The sequence below is a fragment of the Mastomys coucha genome, unplaced genomic scaffold (assembly GCF_008632895.1).
Source record: "Mastomys coucha isolate ucsf_1 unplaced genomic scaffold, UCSF_Mcou_1 pScaffold7, whole genome shotgun sequence".
NCBI classification, from domain to species: domain Eukaryota; kingdom Metazoa; phylum Chordata; class Mammalia; order Rodentia; family Muridae; genus Mastomys; species Mastomys coucha.
The window spans coordinates 56,164,247-56,185,269 of NW_022196913.1; the positions used below are offsets into that span (position 1 = coordinate 56,164,247).

The 21,023-nt window shown below is 50.5% G+C and overlaps 1 protein-coding gene across 9 annotated transcripts in view; it reads right to left on the bottom strand.

Annotated features, from left to right (window-relative positions):
• Positions 1-21,023, bottom strand: part of Sema4d (semaphorin 4D) — a 108,545-nt gene that overhangs the window by 45,833 nt on the left and 41,689 nt on the right. For 5 of the 9 annotated variants that reach the window (XR_004115385.1, XM_031359553.1, XM_031359552.1 and 2 more), the window contains exon 3: positions 5,714-5,776. The exons of 1 other annotated variant lie outside the window; for it this stretch is intronic. The gene's annotated coding sequence lies outside the window, so the exon portion shown is untranslated. Of the gene's footprint in view, positions 1-5,713; positions 5,777-5,861; positions 6,001-12,594; positions 12,756-21,023 lie in introns of those variants that run through there. 3 more of the 9 variants (XM_031359550.1, XM_031359548.1, XM_031359549.1) reach the window with 3 other exon arrangements.

Sequence of the window (21,023 nt, forward strand, 5' to 3'; positions counted from 1 at the left end):
ACCCAACTACCCCTCCCTCCCAGCCTGGTCCCCGTCTGCCTCTGTGGCTTCCTGCCTCCTTCTAGGTGAAGGGATCCTGAGCTTTCTTCAGTGGGCAGAATGCCCAGTTCAACACATTTGTAAGTTACCCTGCTTCTAGCCAAAGAAATCTAAGTGGAAAGCACTAGAAACAATTCCATGAAATAGGCTAACAACAATAATAAAAACACTAGCATCTGGGATGGACCCTAAGCTCACCTTGATGCTGCTCTCTGAAACTCAGACCAGATGTCTGGAGGTCTAACAGCCATTCCGTGAACATAAAATTATAAGGCTTTCATTCTTTCAGCTGCAAAGTGGAAAGTCTCAGAGGCTGGGGCCTGAGGCTAAGACACCACACCAGCCTTCTTCTGCAGGCTAAGAATGAATTACTAAACACACTCAAAATGGAGCAATTAGAGCCCCAGGGGAAGACAGAATGGTCCGTAGTGGAAATATAATCAGAATGTGCTGACTTGGCCTAGTGTGCAGCCTCCGTCACCAAAGAGGATAAGGGGGGTGGGGGGGAATGGTGGGGGAGGCACAAGACAAGGAAGGGACAGAGAGCAAGAGCCTCAGCTTGTGCCCAGGGTGAAAATGTCAGGACACAAAGCTAAAACAATTTTTAAAGGAAACATTTTTTTATTTTTTATTGTTTTGTTTGTTTTGTTTTGTATTTTGAGACAGGGTTTCTCTGTGTAGCCCTGGCTGTCCTGGAACTCACTCTGTAGACCAGGCTGGCCTCGAACTCAGAAATCCACCTGCCTCTGCCTCCCAAGTGTTGGGATTCAAGGCGTGTGCCACCACTGCCCGGCGGGAAACATTTTTTACAAAGTGGCTGAAATAACGGAAACTCTTCACTGCCCCAGGGTGGTCGGCTGGGCCTGCCCTTGGATGTAAGCAATATAAAACACACCAGCTGGGGCTGGAGAGATGGCTCAGAGATTAAGAGCACTTGTTGCTCTTGCAGATTGAGAAAACCTGGCTGACACTCACAGCACCCCTGTGGCAGCTCACAACCATCTGGGACTCCAGTTCCAGGGGAATCCAATGCCACCTTCTGGCCTCCAGTGGCAGTCAGCAAACTCCTCTGCCAGCCTTGACTAAAAGTAGGAACTTTTCACTGGGGCCCTAGGCTGCCTACAGAAGCACAGAACAAATTCAGCCAAGCTGTGCTCACTACAACAGTGGAGCTCCCGCCCTGCAGTCCCAGCCCCACAATGCTGTTATTTCATGGGCAGACACTAGTAGGCGATAGACTTACCTAGACAACCCCCCAACCCCCTTAAAAGAAGCCCCTGGGAACAGCTAGAGGCCCGGAGGGGGAAAGAGCAGAGAAGTAGAGGGAAGGGGGAGGAAGGCTGTTGGGCTTGACTTCTTTTCTTCCTTTCTCTACACTACTATTCACTGTTTGGTGTAATTTAAAACTCACTTTAAACAATGAGCCTGCCACACCCACACAGACAGACTGCCACAGTGCCTTCCAGGAATGGCTCCACAGGCATCCTCGAATGCCAAGTTCAGGACCTTGCTCTCTGTGTTTAAATTTAAACAAAGAGCACAACACCCTTCCCCCAGGGGAAGCTGAGGTCTCCCTGTGACAGCAGAGGCCCTCCAGAAGAGGGCCTGACATCCCATTAGAGACAGGGTCGTGAAGGCCTCATTACTACACTAAGGGGGAAGCTAACCTACTCTAAACCCAGGAGAAAGAGCTGCAGCCCCTCCCTGCAGCCTGTCTGGGCTGTCAGAGGGCAGCTCTCCACCTCTAGCAAACCCTGGAAATCTGAAAACAGGACCAACCTCAGCCAGGGCATGGTCATAGAGATGTGAGCTCCCAGCTCAGGCCTGAGAATGCTAATGTCCTTGCCGGCACTATGTGTGTGTGTGTCTTGAGTGCACATACACATTGTGCACATGAATCTGTGTGCATCTGTGTCAGCATGTCAACCCAGCAACATGTGTTTACCCGTGCTCACACTCATGCACATGTATGTGCACAGATGCCATGGGCGTCTGTATGTATATGTACATGGGCACACCTGCAAGTGCCTAGTTAAAATATCTGTAACATGCATGTGACGTGTAACATGACATGTAACAACATACGTGCATGTGTGCACATGTGCACACATACCTATGCATGTGCAAACATGCATGACTACATATTTGTATGTGTGCACATCTGCAGATATTCACCTAGGTGCGCATCTCTCTCTCACACTCTGTGTGTGTGTATATGTGTGTACCATGTCTTAGGCTTAAGGCTCCTCTGGGATCTAGTAATGGGGACAGATCACAAAGGGGGTACCATTAGGTGCTCCTGTGGGGACAAGATGGTGCGTAGACTTTCAAGCACCCTCCTGAGCACCACCACAAACAAGGGGGGATCTTGAGAGGTTGTGGTAAGGCAGACTGTTCCCTGGACTCCAGACCCCGGGGAGCCACAGGGGAAGACACAGGAGCCTGCTCCATCTACACCCTAGCTGCTCATTTGCTCAGACAGGAGGTGAAACTCTGACTGCTACTGGATGGAAAAGAGTGCAGCCACACCTTCCCTCCCAGCTGGGTGTGGCTTTCCAACCCCTCCCTACCAGCCACTAGCCAGGTATCCCCACCCTACAGTGCTGGCCCAGGTAATGCTGTCACCAGCCTGACCGCTGAGTTACAGAGGACTTGTCCCCTGAGAGTCCCTGGAGGGGTCCAGGAGCTCCTGAGTGGCTGCCTGACACAAAGCTGTTGTCCCAGCTTTGGTGTTCCCAGGCCTCAGAGTGTATCCCAAGAGCCAAGGTTTCCAGTTGTCAGGGACGTGCTCTACTGTAGTTACACTGGCAAAGCCCAGCTAGTGGGAGCAGCTGGGCATCACCATCTACACTTCAGCATTCAATCTCCAGCTACCTCCCAGGAGTAGGCGAGACTCCGATGGTGCCTCAGATGGGTTTCTCTCAGCTCATGCCCTAAACCTGAGCACTGGGCGGTGCCATGCTGGGTGGCAAGGCACAGAGAGTGACGGCCATGGTGCCAATTGAACAGCAGTGGAAACAGGGTGTGCACTAAGGAGGCACGGAGAACCGGGTATGAAGCGGAGGGGGGGGGCGGTTTTCCATGGAGGACCAGTGGCCTGCTACCTGCAGGGACCTGGGCAAAGGCAAGCCATTGGTATGATGTAGCTTAAATCCTAACCCACCATCTCTTTCTATGGGTTTGCGGCCTGTGAGTGTGGCCCCACAGGCATCCCAACCCTGGCCCCCAACTAGTTCTTACTATGTTCCGGGACTCTGAGTATGGTCCCAGATCCCAGGGTCTATGCAGATCTGCTCTGAGAGTGGCTGGCCAGGGGTAAGACACTCGCTTGCTCTCTGACTATGGGTAACCTCCAGCTGGTACTGTGAGAACTATTAGGACGCTCAAAATTTCTGTGTGGAGTCCTGACCCGCAGAGGGACAGTGATGGGAGGTAGGTGGGGAGAGATGGCTCTCTCCCCAGGATTTGGGATGCATTTTCATTGGACAAAGCTAAGAGAAATAACCAGAAGAGCGTATAAAACCCATCTCCCCTCATCTTCCTCTTCCTGGGCACGCAGAGGTACAAGTAGCAGCTCTGCTGAGACAGTCTGGCAAAGCTGCGGTAAGGGGAAGGCCCTGCTGGGAATGTACGAGCTGGCTATATGCATTCAGTTTTCATGGCTGTCTGGGTGCAGTTTGGGTAGGGGCCTTATACGTGTGAGTCCAGGCACGTGCATGCCATGTCTTACTTGTGGAGATGAGAGGATAACTTTCAGAGTTGGTTCTCTCTCTCCACCATGGGTACCAAGGATCATGCTCCAAATCCTCAGGCTTGCACGGCAGAGTGGCCAGAGTCATCTCAGAGGCCTGAGACTGAGATCCCATTTTCCTGAGGAAGCATGCACTTGGCGCTGGGGGTCTGAGCATCAGCTCATTTCTTCTTCTTTTTTTCCCCTTCTTCCTCTTTGGCCATCTGTCTTTGAATGTTTCTCAGGTTCCTTAGATTTGAGGAATTTGAAAGTACAGGCAGTTTCGAGCACTCAGAACCACATTAAAAAGGAAGAGCCCGGTCCGTCTGAATACCAGCTCTGAAGGGAGTCTCTGTCCCTGGGTAGATCAACACTTGCTCTCCACAGTGTGGGACATGGCTCCCATGCTTCACACACTTTCCTTTGAGTGCTGTGGAGGGATGCGACGGGCACAAGATGGCCCAGGCACGCCCACCCTGGTCACTGACTGCTTGGTGTAGAGGTGCACCTGCTCCAGCTAGGGAGTCAGTGGCAAGCACTGTGGGGGGTCCTTGTCCTCCCAGTTCATGGTGCTGGGTCCCAAAGCCACCAGGGAGCATCTCTGTGGCTTGGTTTCTATTGTCCCTTTCCCCCCAAATCCTTTGTCCTCCAACAGCACCAGCACTGACTGATGGAAACTCGGATCCTATGTGATGTTTGATTTCACATTTCTTTAGAGGAGTTAGGCACCAACCACAGAGCCAATTCTGCAGCTAGGAAACATTTTATAATAGAGGTATGTTAAAAATGCAGATGAGGCCAGACAGTGGTGGCGCACTCGGGAGGCGGAGGCAGTCGGATTTCTGTGTTCGAGGCCAGCCTGGTCTACAGAGTGAGTTCCAGGACAGCCAGGGCTACACAGAGAAATCCTCTCTCGGAAAAACAAAACAAACAAACAAACAAAGCAAATGAAATGCACTGAGGAAACGGAAATTTCCTTATGCTCCTGGGCACTGAAGCACCACTGTTAGTTACGTCCAGGGTAAGGACTGTCTGCTAGTGTGTATAGTACTGGCTTTCTGGACTGGGTTTCGATATTCATTGGCTCTCTGGTTATAAGCAGTACGGCTGTCTCTGTTCTGCAGGTCACAGCTTAGGGCTGAGCCATGGCAGATTCAGTGTCTGGGGAAGGCTCACTCCTGGCTGTCCTTGATGGTTTTATTGGGTCTTGTCTGGTGAGAAGGAAATGGGAGACAGTTCTGTGGAGCATCCTTAGGAGGGCTCCTTTCATGACCTTATAACCTTGAAAAGGCCCCACCTACCTCCTATCACTGTCCCTCTGTGGGTCAGGACTCCACATGGAAATTTTGAGCGTCCTAGTAGTTCTCACAGTACCAGCTGGAGGTTACCCTACCCATAGTCAGAGAGCAAGCGAGTGTCTTACCCCTGGCCATGCCTCGTGGCAGGAAGATGTAGTACGGCTGTTACGGCCAACACCAAATTTGTGAGAGGAAGTGCTGGTCATCATACAGAGATACACCCACACAGAGACACAAGTGACACAGGACACACAATCACAAACACACAGTCAAGCACTGCCATGCAGGACACACAGGCACAAAGAAAAACTCACAGAGGTGGAGCCATGAACACACAGACACACAGACACACACACAGGGACATGGACACATGGTATTCCTACACCCCTCAAGAGAAGAGTAAGCACACCTGGGGTACACACTGGAGCATCATACCATTAGCAGCCATCTCTCAGGAGGAGAACATGGAGACAGAGGAGGGAAGGCCATCCAGGAACCTCACTGTCTAGCATCAAAGCCTGATGGCTGCCCCGAGGGATGAACACAGAGGAACAAGATACCCGACAGTCCACCAGACCCAACGGAGGCTTCTAGAAGGTATCACTTGCCAAACCTGGACATACAAATCATACATGCAATGATTTACCTGTGCCGTGAGTCTCTAGGGTTGTTCCTGGCACCTCTAGAATGAAGCTTCAGGAAGAGATCTCTGAAAGTAATGAGAGACCAAGAGTCAAGCCCCTGGGTGCTCCACCCTCACACGGACGCTTGGCTTTCAGACAAACACTACATACAAATTCCTTCCACCTTCTTAGGCGTAAGGTCCCAGGCAGATGACCTTTCTCTCTAGTTCCTACAGGGCTTGTCCACTGCAAAGGAAGTGAGGTGCTGGGGAGCCAGCAAAGGGGAAGCGCGGCCTGGGTCAGCTGGCGTTCACCTCACCATAGACACCACAAACGACCACTTCTCTTTTCTTTCTTTTTCCTTCTCCTTTAAAAACAAAGCAAAACAAATCAGGCCAGAGAACACTGGCTACTGGCTGTTCTTCCAGAGGACCTGAGTTCAATTCCCAACACCCACAGGGTGGCTCACAACTGTCTATAGCTCAAGTTCTAGGAGATCTGACAACCTCACATAGACTTATATAGAGGTAAAACACCAATTCACGTTAAACTATAGATAAATAAACAAACAAATAAAAACAATTCTGGTCAGGCTGTTGCTATGTAGCCCGTACTAACTTCAAACTCGATATCCCCCTGCCTCAGCCTCCCCAGTGCTGAGATTTCAGGTGTGTGTCATGACACCCAACCCCCACGCCACTTCTGAGTAACATAAGGCATGCTTGTGCATACTGCCCCATCACAGAAAGCAGGGTCCATACATTAGAAAAAGTATCACCGGGCTCAGTTAGAAAGCTTGCCTGGCATGCAAAAGCCAGCACCGAATAAACTGGGCTCAGTGGTGTGAGCTTGTAATCCCAGCACTCCACAGGGAATTCAAGATCATGTGTGGCTGCAGAGTGAATTCAAGACCAGCTGGGACTACATGAGAACCAGCCTCAAAAACAAAATCAAGTATGACTTTATTTCTTAAAAAAAGATTTATTTATTTTATGTATATGAGTGCACTGTAGTTGTGAGCCTTCATGTGGTTGCTGGGAATTGAATTTAAGACCTCTGCTCACTCCGGTCAACCCTACTCACTCTGGTAGGCCCTGCTCGCTCCAGCCCAAAGATTTATTTATTATCAATAAGTACACTGTAGCTGTCTTCAGAAATACCAGAAGAGGGCGTCAGAGCTCATTACAGATGATTGTGAGCCACCACGTGGTTGCTGGGATTTGAACTCAGGACCTTCAGAAGAGCAGTCTGTGATCCTACTCGCTGAGTCATCTCATTAACCCAAGACTTTATTGAGTGTGTCTACATGTGTGGGAACATTCACACTACAGCACACGTGGAATTCCAAGGATAACTTGTAGGAGTTTCTTCTCTCCTACCCTGTGGGACCCAGGGATCCAATTCAGGGCATTTTCTCAATTAGTGATCAAGGGGGTAAGGCCCTTGTGGGTGGTGCCATCCCTAGGCTGGAAGTCTTGGGTTCTATAAGAGAGCAGGCTGAGCAAGCCAGGAAAAGCAAGCCAGTAAGAAACATCTTTCCATGGCCTCTGCATCAGCTCCTGCTTCCTGACCTGCTTGAATTCCAGTCCTGATCTCCTCTGATGATCAATAGCAATGTGGAAGTGTAAGCTGAATAAACCCTTTCCTCCCCAACTTGCTTTTTGGTCATGATGTTTGTGCAGGAATAGAAACCCAGACTAAGACAGAGGGAGACACTTCAGGAGCAGGCCAGACTGAACTTTCCTAGCATGCTGAATCGCATGCCATCTCCAACTGGAGTCTGTAAATGATATAAGGTGACTCACTCAAAGGGTCTCTCCTGTCACAGGGGTAGCATCTCTCCTGGGGCTAGGATAGGAAACAGTTTAAGGGGATAAAGGAAGGGACTGACACAGCCAGGAAAGGTTTAGACAGCACCGTGAAGGCCTAGAATTATGAAATGGAAAGACTCCCCTTGGGGAGCCATTCTACATGCTTGTCACTTCCCGAAAGAAGGACCAGCCAGGGCTGACAGTGTGGTCTGAGTTTCTGTGTCCCTGTGATACTAGCTGGCTCTGACACTTGGACTCACTGTCTGTACCCACTTCCTGCCCACCAAGGCTCCAGTGTCCTCGTCCAGTCTCTGACTCCTGTCAGCTCCAAATTCAAGTCACAACCCGTTTCTGGCTGCACAATCGCCCCGACCATGAGTCTTCAGCTTGTAGTCACCGCTCACTCAGACCGTTTTTTTTTCTGCTTCCTCAACACAAACCACACAAGTTATAATTAGTCTCTCCTCACCCCAGTCACCCTACCCTGGAATCCCCCTGCGTGGGTTTAGGATAGCACCTTAGCTGTGGCTTGCAGAAGGAAGGAGGCCACTCATAAGAAGAGAGCAAGCTTTCCATTTTCAGAAGCCAGAAGCCTCCCTTCCTCTCACTTCTAGGACAGTGGCTCCTGCACGGGGGTGGGAGTGGGCGTGGGGGGTACATTCCCAGCAATTACTGGATCAAAGGGCCCTATGGTCAAAAACTACCTGCTCAAAGTCTGACGCCTCCAAGCTGGGTGGTCTTAAGGAAGTTGCTGGGCTTCTCTGGGCCATTTTCTTCCTTCAGAAAATGGGAGTGGAGACATATCACTGCCTCACCTCAAGGTTTGAGATTCTGAGGCTGATCTGTGTGAAGAGTCTAATCCCAAGCATGGCACCTAATGAAGAGCTAGCTGGTGAGCGTTAACTGGGTGGCAATCTTGCTACTGGTAAAACATAACCTGTCACAAAGGCCTCCCTGAGATGGCTCAGACACCCACAAAAAGAGCCCAGTCTAGCTGCATTTGCTTTAAGTGAACTTGGAGCAGTTTAGGAGTCCAGTCGGGGCTCAGGCTGTATGTATAGTCCAGGGGCTAGAATGGCTGACTATCATGTATGAAATCTAAGATGAGACATCCACACCGTTTTAAAACTGGTTTTGGTGGTGGCTGCAGGCTTATAATCCTAGAGGCTAAAGCAAGCAGGGCGAAGCTCAAGGTTACCCTTAGCTACACAGTGAAGTCAAGGTCAGCCTAGGCTGTAGGAGACCCCAGCTCAGCAGCTCTTCCCTCTATGCAGCAAGGATTTTGAACCTCTAAATGCCTGCAATGACCATAGGCCTGGGTGGCATGTATTAAACTCCAGAATATCTATCACACTCTGTGGCAAGCATGGGTTGGACAGAGCACAGTAAAACAAATGATGGTGGAATGAATGTAGCAGAAGCCCACCATCCTTGCCTGGCCTCCACAGGGAGGGACCAGAAGAGCAAGGCCAACAGCTCTGCCTGTGGGCCGGGGTCCTTCTGCCCTGCAGCTCTCAAACCCAGTTCATGCATAGGTGATGGATGAACGCACACAGCCAGAGAAAGCAGGGCCGAGGCCAACTGGGATTTGTTTTCTAAGTCCCCAGCCCACAAAATGCTACCCTAGCAGATTCCTCTCATCTCTAGCAATTCCTCAAAAAGGCACAGCAAAATTACAAGGCCGGGCCAGCTCCACAAGGGTCATAATCAAGATTCGGGAGACAGGGCCCGGGTCAGGGGGAGGTTATCTCCTCTCTCCTTTCTGAGGATGTGGTACACCTACAGGAGGGGCTGCCTGCTCTCCATACGGCCCCGCAAGCAAGCTCCCCTAGTTTGCCTCATCAGGGTTTCCTGTCTGTCTAACTGCCAACTGTCAATTGTCACACTGTGTGGGTCACCCTGACTACTAACAGATCCCACCTTCCTCCAGAAATCCCAAACCATACCTCAGCAGCTTCACTGCATTTTAAGGTTCGGTTCCCTCTCTCCCTCCCTCTCTTGCTCTTTTTCTCTCTTCCTCCCCTCTCTTCCCTTCCCTCCCTCTTTCTCTCTCCCTCCCTCCCTCTCTTCCTCCCTCCCTACCTTCTTCTTTCTCTCTCTCCCTCCCCTCTCTTCCCCTCCTTCCCTCTTTCTCTCTCCCTCTCCCTCCCTTTCTCTCCCTCTCTCTCTCCTCTTTCTTTCTTTTTAACCTAGGTTTTACTGTATCACATAAGCTATCTCTGCCTCAGCCTCAGAATAAAGTATATCTCTGCTTCTTTTGTTTTCTTTTTAATTTGTTTTTTTTTCAAGACAGGGTTTCTCTGTGTAGCCCTGGCTGGCCTAAAACTCACTCTGTAGACCAGGCTGGCCTCCAACTCCAGAAATCCACCTGCCTCTGTTTCCTGAATACTGGGATTAAAGACCTGTTCCACCAACGCCCAGCCCAGTGTCTCTGCTTCTTAACTACAGTGGCACTGAAGCAGCCAAAGTTTTTAATTGACGCCCAGCATGTAGTCACTGTGGATAGGTGGACTGAACACTGAAGGGTGAGCCTTAAGACGAAACAGCTACCCCACACATGGCTATGAGGGTGCCAGGGTTTAATTTGCCCCAAGACAGTTATGGTTCAACTGTTGCCCAGGTTTTCTGTTTGCTTGGTTGGTTGGGTTTTTTTGTTTTACAGAACTTCTAGTCTCCAAATACCAAAATGGCCTCTGGGGCAAGATGTAACAGGGTATCGAGATGACTAAGCAAGTATGGGTGCCTGTCATCAAGTCCTCTGACACGAGTGCTGTGGCACATAGGCTTATGCATGCATGCACATGGTAGTACATACACACAGAACAACACTCTAGAGGCTGGTTTGCTGTAATCTGTAAATTAAATCTGTAAATTACAAACTATCGCCAAACTCACTTTACCCCGTTTCTCAACTCACTCATAGGAGAATTTTCTTCTTGACATCCTTTAGGGCCACGGGTCTCAACCTTCCTAATGCTGCGACCCTTTAACACAGTTCCTCATGTTGTGGCGACCCCCAACCATAAAATTATTTCCTTGCTTCTTCTTAACTGTAACTATCTGATATACAGTATGTCTGACCCCCCAAAGGGGTCGAGATCCACAGGTTGAGAATCCACTGCTCTCCTATGACACAAGCATCGGGAAACAATATTGGATGAGTCCATGACCTGGAGTGGCCTTTGCATCTGTTACACATCCCTGAAGTCACTTGAGACAGGAAATGATCCATAAAGATGGTTCCTATCAAAACTGCATTCACTGTGCCCCTGAGGCAGAGGGGCAGGACCTAAGAATTGATCTTCCAGTAGGAAATGGAACCAGGAAAGACTCACTCTCATTAGACCAAGGGAATGCCAGAAATCAGACTGCTCTGCACACTCCAAGCAGGGAAGGAGCAACTGGAGTCTCACTGACCAGCTAAGGAGAGCCACTTTGCTCCTGGCAGCCTAGATTTCCATGGATAGGGCACCAGGGCTGACAACTCTGGGTTGACTTAAAGACCCTGGCCCTGAGTACCTGTTGAGTCTGGTGAGCCTTAAAACAGGACGGTCCTGCCGGCAGCCAGCCACGCTAGAGTGGGTGAGAGGTCTCCTGTTCTGTGCTGTCAATTCCTAGATGATTCAGATTGTGAAGCATGGTGGATCAGTCACAAGAAACATGCGAGAGCTGCTGAGTCACTGTCACCAGACAGTAATGCACCTGCAGAGGGATATGGCCACTGCTGCATCTCTTAGGGCCACAGGAAGGAGATGGACTCATCCTTACGTACAGGAAAAGAACGCTAGGTGGACATTCAGAACTGCCTCACGCCAAGCCTAGAGCATCAAACCTTAGAATTCCCAGGAATCCACACCACCTGGAAAAGCCAAGATTCTAGAACATTCTGTCATCAAGATAATCCAGGCTGCATATACAAATGGTCCTGCAGCCTCATTCCTGCCTCAAGACAAGGATTTGTCCTCAAGTAAGCTCAGTGCCTACTCTGGAGGCCTGGGACACTCCAGGTCCTTTCATGTTGCTTGTGATGAGGTATCCTAGTGAAAGAAGACACCTCACATGTATCCGCCAGGCCCATTCCATCTTCTCCCTGTGTCCACAGGCAGAAGAGTGCAAGTAACAGACTCAAGGCCCCAAATAATGAAGATCAGGGGCAGCTGTGCAAGTGGAAGAGGCTCCGTTCTTGGAACCACAGGGGCTCCCATGGTGTCATGACCATTTGTTAGGCATCCATGTGTTTAAAGGCACAGAAAGTCAAGGCTTGGGGAGGTAGCTCAGTGAGTTAAATGCTTGCCTTCCAAACCTGAGGACTTATGTTCAATCCACAGAGCCCATGTGAAAGCCTACATGCAGTGGCGCAACAGTAGATCCTCGCAGGGGCCTCTCAGGCTTCCATACTTATACACTTAAGTGTGCCACACACGTGTAAACATGAACTCACACAAAGACACATGAGGAAAACCACTGGGTTCGGGCTGAACGTGCACACACTTGTCCTTACGCCTTCCACTACTGGCCCCGTGTATGCTGCATTCACATTAGCAACCCAAGAAGAAGAAGCCTGAGTGGGGCAGTGGTGGTGAATGCCTTTAATCCTAGCACTTGGGAGGCAGAGGCAGGTGGATTTCTGAGTTCGAGGTCAGCCTGGTCTACAGAGTGAGTTCCAGGTCTACAGAGTGAGTTCCAGGACAGCCAGGGCTATACAGAGAAACTCGAAAAACCAAAAAAAAAAAAAAAAAAAAAAAAAAAAAAGAAGCCTGGGTGGGGGGTGGAGGATGGGGGATGAGGGGTTGGAAGTGGGTTCCACACAGATGCTGAATTCTCCCTAAGTAGCTTGAACATGGTGCTAAAAAGTGAAAAAGCCGAGAGTTGACAGCCTTTGGGGAGGGGCCAGGGAATGGCAAGACAAGGGAAACTCAAGTGACACAGGTTCAGGGAACAGTTCAGTCTTGGGAAGGGGATTTCAGCACAGAGAGTGAGTGTATCCCCAAATTTTGTAAGGAGAGGACGTTTTGTAGCAACACTGCCCTAGCTGGCAAGCCCTGCCCAGCCCTACCCAGCCCAACCTTTAACTATACCCAACCTCATCTTACCTCCACCAATAAGCAAAGGAGCCTGTGTACCCTCTGGATGCAGTGGTACACAGTTCCCTGTGCAGAGGACTCCAGAGGGAGAGCAGGGAGCTGGGGCCTGACAGTTATGCCTTGCAATCCCTCAAGTTCAAGGAGATGCCAAGCTTGGGAGATATCTGTCTCTAAGGTGGCTTCAAAGCAAAAGTGTTTTTCTTAGCATACGCTCCCCCATCAGGAAGGGCGGAGCAAATAACAGCAGCAGGGCGTGCAACACTGGCAAGCAGCATTAAGCCAGGCATGCCAGCAGCTCTCAGCAAGTACAGACAAACACAATACAGTATTAAATGCAAAACAATAGGAGAGCGCTTAAATGCAGGGCTATGCTGCCACAACCGCAGTCCTGAGGGTGCAGCCTGGAGGCTGGGCCGGGCAGTTCACACAGACACACACCTGGAATGGTAGGCAGCAGCTCCTGCTTTTGAGGTGCGTGTGGGTCTGTCTCTCTCACGCAGGTAGCCCCCAGGCTGATCTGGGTGCAGTTACTTGCACATGAGTGGAATGATCTGCATTTAGTTCAGGAAGGTAGGGGTGCTAAAGGTGCTTTAAGACTCTTCTGGGTCTTTTACATATGTGGCTGGGGTCTCCTGTCAATACTGACCTCTTAGTCCCAAGAGCTGTTTCCAGCCACTGCTGCTTCCTACCTTGGCACCTTCTCTTCTGGTAACTCTTGCCTCAGTATCCCCATAAGGCATTCCTGACACCTGTAGAGATTCAGCCTCATCCAAAACTCCAGAGCCCAGTGCGCACCGAGGTTCACCTTACAGGCACTTAGCACCTTCGACCCCTGCCTGTTAGCTTCTTCACAGCTGTGCTGTTCAGCCCTGACCTGCGCTTCCATCATCCTCACGCCCGTGCTCCACAGTTCATTATCTCCCTCCACACCCAGAGTCACAGTTAGACCACGTGAACCAGCTGCAACCTGGGCCTGCTAAGCTTCCATTACCTGGTAGTACCGGCCACCACTGGGTTGCAGCAAACTTACTGAAATGGACTACTGCTGGTGGCTTGATTCACCTGCTGGTCCACATGGGTCCCAGAATGGCAATAAATGTGGCCCAATAAAAATCCATAAGTTCCCTAGCACTTGGGAGGCAGAAACAGGTAAATCTCTATGAGTTTGAGGCCAGCCTGGTCTACAAAGTGAGTTCTAGGCCAGCTATGGCTACACACACACACACACACACACACACACAGAGAGAGAGAGAGAGAGAGAGAGAGCGAGAAAGAGGGAAATAAGTCTTTAAAAAACAAAAAGGTAAACTCCTTAGGAGGTCACTTTGTTTCATCTGCTATGACTGGAGAACACCTCCATCCCCAGGCTGAACCAGTTTAAGACAAGAAAAGGTTGTCTTTGGGGCTCAAGGGAATCCAGGCTCGAGGGATTTACATCTCCCAGCAGCATCTGCTCACCCAGAAATCTATCTCTAGACAGGGAAAGGGAAAGACACACAGCGTGGAGGTCAGAGTGGCACCCAGCCAGCCTACGGCAGCTAGAGCCAGGCAGAGCGGCTCAGACCGACTCATGTGCATCTAGGGAGCAGAATTACCCTCTTAGGCTGACACAGAGGCCCAGGAGATCTGAACCCCAAGCCCAGAGAGTGACCTTTCAAAGTGGCAAGGACTGACGCCCACGAGCAACTCTCTAGTACTGACAGCCACTGCAGACCGCATGGCTTCACCCGCAACCACTGCTCAGACTTAAGTCAGTCTCTGTCTTAGTCAGGGTTTCTATTCCTGCACAAAACATCACGACCAAGAAGCAAGTGGGGGAGGAAAGGGTTTGTTCAGCTCACACTTCCACATTGCTGTTCAGCACCAAAGGAAGTCAGAACAGGAACTCACACAGGGCAGGAACATGGAGGCAGGAGCTGATGCAGAGGCCACGGAGGAATGTTACTTACTGGCTTGCTTCCCCCTGGCTTGCTCAGCTTGCTTTCTTATAGAACCCAAGACTACCAGCCCAGGATGGCCCCACCCACAATAGCCTCCCCCTAATCATTAATTGAGAAAATGCCTTCCAGCTGGATCTCATGGAGGCATTTCCTCAAGGGAGGCTCCTTTCTCTGTGACAACTCCAGCTTGTGTCAAGTTGACACACAAAACCAGCTAGTACAGTCTCTCACTTACAGAGATGTTCAAGTCAATGCACCTCCACTTAGCATAAACCTTCAGTCCTGGCTGTTCAGGGGCAGAGGCAGAAGGATTGCTTGAGCCCGTGAGCTCTAGAGCCAATCTAGACCCTATCTCAACCAAAAGGGAAAAAAAGGACCTTGGAGAGGTAGCTCTGTTGGCCGAGTGCTTGCTTGGCTGCATGAAGTCCTGAGTTCAACCCCAGCCAGCACCGTATAAACCAAACATGGTGCCGTCCACCTGGAATCTTAGCACTCGAGGTGGAGACAGGAGAAAGCAAGAGTTATGAGCAGCCTAGGCTACAAGGAGTCCCTGCCTCACAAAAAGAAAAAGAAGGGGGCTGGAGAGGGAGGTGGCTCAGTGGTAAAGAGCACTGACTGCTCTTCCAAAGGTCCTGATTCACTGGCTGGATCCACTGATGGCTGGGACACCAGAACACAAGTGGACCTGAAACCTCACGTATCACATGGGCCACCATGCTCAAACTCCTACACACATTTTAAGCTGAGATGATGCTCCAAGCCCCGAGTGGAAGCCCAGGTGTGGTGGTTTGAATGAGAATGGCTCCCACAGGCTCGTATATTTGAATGCTTGGTCTGGCTCCTAGCTGGTGAAACTGTTTTGGGAAGGATTATGAAGTATGGCCTTGTTGGAGGGGGGTGTGTCACAGGGATGGGCTTTGAGGTTTCAAAATCCCACTCTAGGCCCAGTCTTGCTCTGTCCGACTCTGATGTTTGGATACCACATAAACTATTAGCCATGCTTCCTGCCACAACAATCATGGACTCCAACCCCCTCTTCACATAAACAGAACAGTGACTCAGACAGAAGCCTTCTTCAAGCGCTAGAAAGAGGTTTCCAGAGCCAGCAAGTGGGCAGAGAACTGACACAGAGGTGGCTAGGAGAGGCCAGGAGGCCACAGAGGGAGAGGCCTATGTGAAGAGTGGCCAGCAATGGAATCACTTTGGGCTTGGGACTAGTTTACAGGATCCATGCTTGCCAGACCAGCGTGCGAGCGTGTGTGGCCACGACACTCTGAGAAGAGGGCCAGGAATAACATTCCTGCCTGTCCCCCGTGTCCATCACACCTTAAGCACCCTGTACCTGAAACTGCTACCACCCAGAGAACACAGCCAGGCCAGTAAGCTTTATAGAACCTCTCCTTGCTGGCTGGTTCCACTTCCTGGACGTGCCCAACAGAAGCACCAGGAAAATGTTTAGTTTTAAAACTCTGTTTGTATTGACCTCTTGGTTCAGCCGGCCCAGAGCCTGCGGCTGCTTGACGAGTTCTAAACTCATAGTAGACTCACACCAAGAGCACACACCCCAGACAGATCTCTGGAGCTGATGGTGTGCTATATGACCTATCTTTTTGGTTCGTTTTTGTCTTGTCTTGTTTGAGATGGGGTGGGGGGATGGGGAGAAGTCTTGCTCTGTTGCCCAAGACAGCCCTAAACTATTGGGCTCGAACGATTCTCCTGCCTTAGCTCCGTGAGCAGCTGAGACTCTGATGTGCCTTCCAGCCTAGCCACATCTGTCTGTGCCCATCTCTCACAGGAACTTCGCTTTGGGAATACCAAGGTCTGGTAATGCCCACCATACCATGTCCCTTCCCTTGCTACTCCTTCACCAACAGTGGCAGGGGCTGAGCTCCTGCATCTCTACCCAGCAGGGACATCACAGACCTCACCTGTTTCTCAGTGGCACAGGTGCTCTCCCTGAGGACTACATGATCTTAGGGAGCACTGCTATCTCCCTGGGCCACTGCTGAAACAGACTCCAAATCCACTGGTTTGAAACAACACTGATAACATTACAGAACAGCTGCAGAGAGCAGGCATGCAGAGGGCTGGCTGAAAGCTCATGGTTGCTGATCCAGGCTCCTGGATGTACCACTGGGCCTCTCCCAGCTCTGTCAGCTTCCTTCACCACGGAGATTCCTCCACTGCCACAGCTAGCAAGTGGGATCCCAGTGTCCCAGGACAAGCAGGGCTTTTTCCCCAGGACTGCTGAGATCTGAGGCAGGGGAGGACTTTGCCTAGTCCTGGCAGGAATGAAGATATGTAAAGACACCTGTGCCTCTGGTTATCGGACTACTGAAACAACTGACTCCAGGAAACTGGAATCTCCCCAGGAATCTCAGACTGAGAGAAAGACAAGCCAGAAGAATTCTCTCCCAGAAAAAGATCTCAGACAATCCCATAACTTGTCAGAAGACCTTGCTGAAGAGACTAGAGCTGAAATACTGCTTGGCCATCAATGGCCTGGAGCACATGGGACTACTTAGTTATGTGGACCCTCGGGGCCCTGACGATGACCCTGGTGTGCATGTGGTGGGGGTGACCCACTGGTGGCTGTGGTGTTAAGGGTGGGAGTGACCCACTGCTCCTTTTGTTGTTCTTCCCAGGGTGATCCTACTGAATAAATCCCCCCTTTCTGCTTTTTACCACTGTTTACTTTTTAATGGCTTATTGAGGACTGGTGGCTGTCCCTGGCTTGTTGGGGCTGCAGGGCCCACAGGCTTTGACATCAATTTTCATTTGTCCAGGCACTGTCTATCCCACATCAGGAAGGACAGATGAGGCTGCTAGGAACTAGCCCTCCCCTACCACACTTCTAGGTCACTGTTATACAAGTCACAACCCCACGCCCGCCCTCTTTTGTCTCATCTCTTCTCAGAGATTTATCACCACTTATTTAAATGGATCTGAAGCCTCCGTCTGCTTCTTCTAGGTCTGACTTCTCTTCTGTCTGGTGCCAAATACACACGAAGATATTAAAGTCAGCCAGCTTGTCTCCTCTTGATCAGTCTCTTTCTTATCTGTTTACTTCACAGGCCCCAGGGACCAGGGCCTGGAAAGTAGAGGGCTCTCCCATATGCTCCTGCCCAGCAGCAGTGAAACCCCTTCCCCTGCATTACCCTGCCGATTACATTCTGGGCCACCTGAATTATCAGGAACACCAGATCAAGATAGCTTCTGCTAGGCCCCTCACCATGTCACCTAACAGTCACAGGCTCTGATGTCTTGAGGGACATTTATTCAGTCCCCTGCAGATCCCCAGAATAGCACATTTGTCACTAAAATACAAAACTGAGAGAAGGGGCTGGAATCCCAGCGACAGAGGAGCCGCTTATCCCCCGCCTTTTTCATCATTTGCAAAATTAGTGTGTTTGACAGTCCAGTAGGAGCCAGCTGGAAGCTGAAAAATCTGAGTCTGACATGCATCAAAGGAATGGACCCAGGAAGGAACTCCGCAGGGCCCGGAACAGGTAGGAATTTTCCACTTGCCATCCCATAAAACTTATGGAGACTCTTTTCTTTCATAAATGGGAATCACTGAGACAGAATGCCAACCCTGTTTTCCTGGGCCAAATTTAAAACAACAACAAAAAATACCTTTCTGTATTTCTTGTACATGCAGAGCCTATGTCTAATTGTTAAATGCATATATTTAACTGGGAATGAGTATGGGGAGAAGCCAGGAAAAAGAGGAGGACCCATGATGGGAAAAAAAGACTTCAAGGGAGAAGAGAGGAGAACAGAATGGAACACATGTGATTTGGAAGCAGAAGGGGGAATATTGGGGGGGCCGAGGTACATCAGGAGGCACAGAGCATAAGGTATGATGAGAATCAATTAAAACCAAGGATATAATACTATAAGGGAATGTGTTACTTTATAAACTCATTAAAAAGGCAAATAAGTAAATAAAGGTGTCTGTTAACAGGCTAACTTGTAATCAGCCCCAAAGGCAGTGGTGTGCTCCGTATAACTGAGCCATGTGAGCTGCCCCTGACCCCTTAAGCTCTCTCATGGCTCAATCTGCAGATCTCCTGGGTTTTGTTTCCTGGTTTCTAGATATTATAAGCTGGCCATAGCTTCTTTCTCTCTCCAATTAGGCTAAACTGTAAATTAATCCTTTTTCCAATGTCTGTCTTTGGAATGATTTCTTTTGAAATTCAGGGTTAATGAGGCTATGGATTACGGCACCCAATGACCATCCATTCATCCACAAACTCCCTGTGGTCCAGTGAGGGAGAACTGAAGGATGGGGGCAGTGAAGGTAGGCCTGAGGTCCTGTTTCAAGGGCAGCTGCCAGTCTTCGAGAAGAAACCCATGGTGGGTACAACGTGTTTGCTGCTGTTTCTGGTGAAGCCTGCTCCTGCTGGGAAGCCAGGGGTTGGTATTTTAATATGAGGAAGTCCATACTACCCCTGCCTGAGTCAGCTGCCTGAGACTGCCTGAGACGGCTGCGTTCGACGGGGCTGCTGGAGGACACCTCTCAGTAAACCTGCTATATGGTGTGGGAGGCAGGAACCCCACTAGAGTCAAGTAGAGAAAAGGTCTAAGAGTGAGCAACTGTGGGCTGAGTAAGAACCCCAGGTTCCTGGAGAAGATGAGAAGTTACAGGAAAACACAGTCGGACCAAGTCTCTGACTTGGGAAGTGTCACTACACCCCCACCCCCACCCCCCACCCCCGGAAACCCTCATTCTTGGGAAGTATCCGGGCTCTGATTCTGGAGTTTCTGTTCTGGGAGCTCCAGGGCAGACACGGCTTATAATTTAAGGCCCCTCCCTGTCCCCATCCTAAGATAGCATCCTCTGAAGCCCTCTGGCTTGCACGCGCGCGCACACACACACACACACACACACACACACACACACACACACACACACGGGCCATCAAAGCCCTCTGATTTACAGACCCCAGCCATATGAGGCCATCCCAGATGTGCTGTCCTACACAGCAGCAGCCATAGCTGTGGTTCTGCTGAAGCAAAACTAGGGCTTCCTTCTTCCCTGCGCTGTGGGGCCAGGCAAGTCCCTGCCAGGGCCACACCCACAGGCAGCAAGCCAGCCGCTCCCTCCCCACAGAGTGTCTGTGAGACAGAAACCTGAGATTATAAATGAGTTTAAACCACAAAGAAGAGTATGACCCTAGCCAGCATCAGCTCGTGGATGCCAACTGGCCACCTACAAGAAAGACCCAGGGTTAACCCCAGGCCAGTTAGCACAGACCAACCAGCGAGTGAGGGACTAGCTCTGTAGCTGGGCCATGGCCCCCTGCCTTCAAGGTACAGGACAGGACAGCCACATGCTCAGACTAACCCTCCCTGCTCTACCAAAGTGCCTTTTCCTCCATTCCTGGGATACAGCCACAGCCACCTGCACTCCTGGAAGGCCCACTTTCAGAACATCCCACTTAGCCCTGAGCCATCTGCAAAAGCAAGAGCGAACACCTGGCCCCATTCCTAGCCCCGCATACCTTTCTGCAGCTGGGCTCCCAGCCCTGCTCTGGCCACGGTGTTCTGGCTGCCTGCTTGCACCTCAGCCCTCAGACTTTTCTGGTCTAGCTACTTTCAAGTAGGGCCTCTGGGGCCTCTGTCATGAGTTGGGGGTACAGTGTGGGATGGGGTGAAGGGGGGACGTGCTGCAGGGGGCTGGGTTCACTCTTGCTACAACAAGGCACCCTTCAACAGGGAGACAAGGCTCTGTGGTGAGCCTTCTCTGCAGGTCGTGGGACAAGCCTGTCCCCATTCTCTGCCCTGTAAATAGCAGGGCTGTTCTACAATGTGGGCCTGATTGTTTTCCTACATGGGCTGATTCAGGGACGTGGGGCAAGCTAAGCAAGGAGAAAGGCTGCCTTAGAGGCTGGGGGTTAGACCTGAGGAGAGGAGACCACCCTGCCCAGTACCCACGCTATGTGGGCCACTGCCTACCAGGCACAGGCAAGGGCCACCTTCTTGACCCAGGGGACATTGTTTTATCAATCACCCCAAACCTCAAAGCTTTCCCAACCCCTAGCCATTGGAGTGTGGGGCTGAGGAAACACTCCAGGGAAACAGGCACGTTTCCTTTACACGGCCTGTAAGACCCTGGGCCAGACCTCAGCAGTAATGCTCAGAGGACAGCTTATCCACAGAACAAAACATTTCTTCTGAGATTAGTGACTCAACATAAAAACAACCAAACCAAACCAAAAACACTTGAAAGCTCTTTCTTACCAGCAGAGGCTCACATCTCCCAGCACCTGTGAGTACCCCCAAATCCCTGGCTATGCAGAACTCAGACTGTCTCCGAGATGCTAGCTCAGCACACAGCCAAGGCTCAGCAGCCAACACAGACCCCACCATACCATGCAGCAATCTGTTGACCGTCAAAAGCAAGAGTGTCTATTTTCAAAATGATGTGTGTTTTCCTTAGAACAAAACAAAACCTAAAGAGAAAAAAGGCTAGCGAGGAATTTACTGAACAAG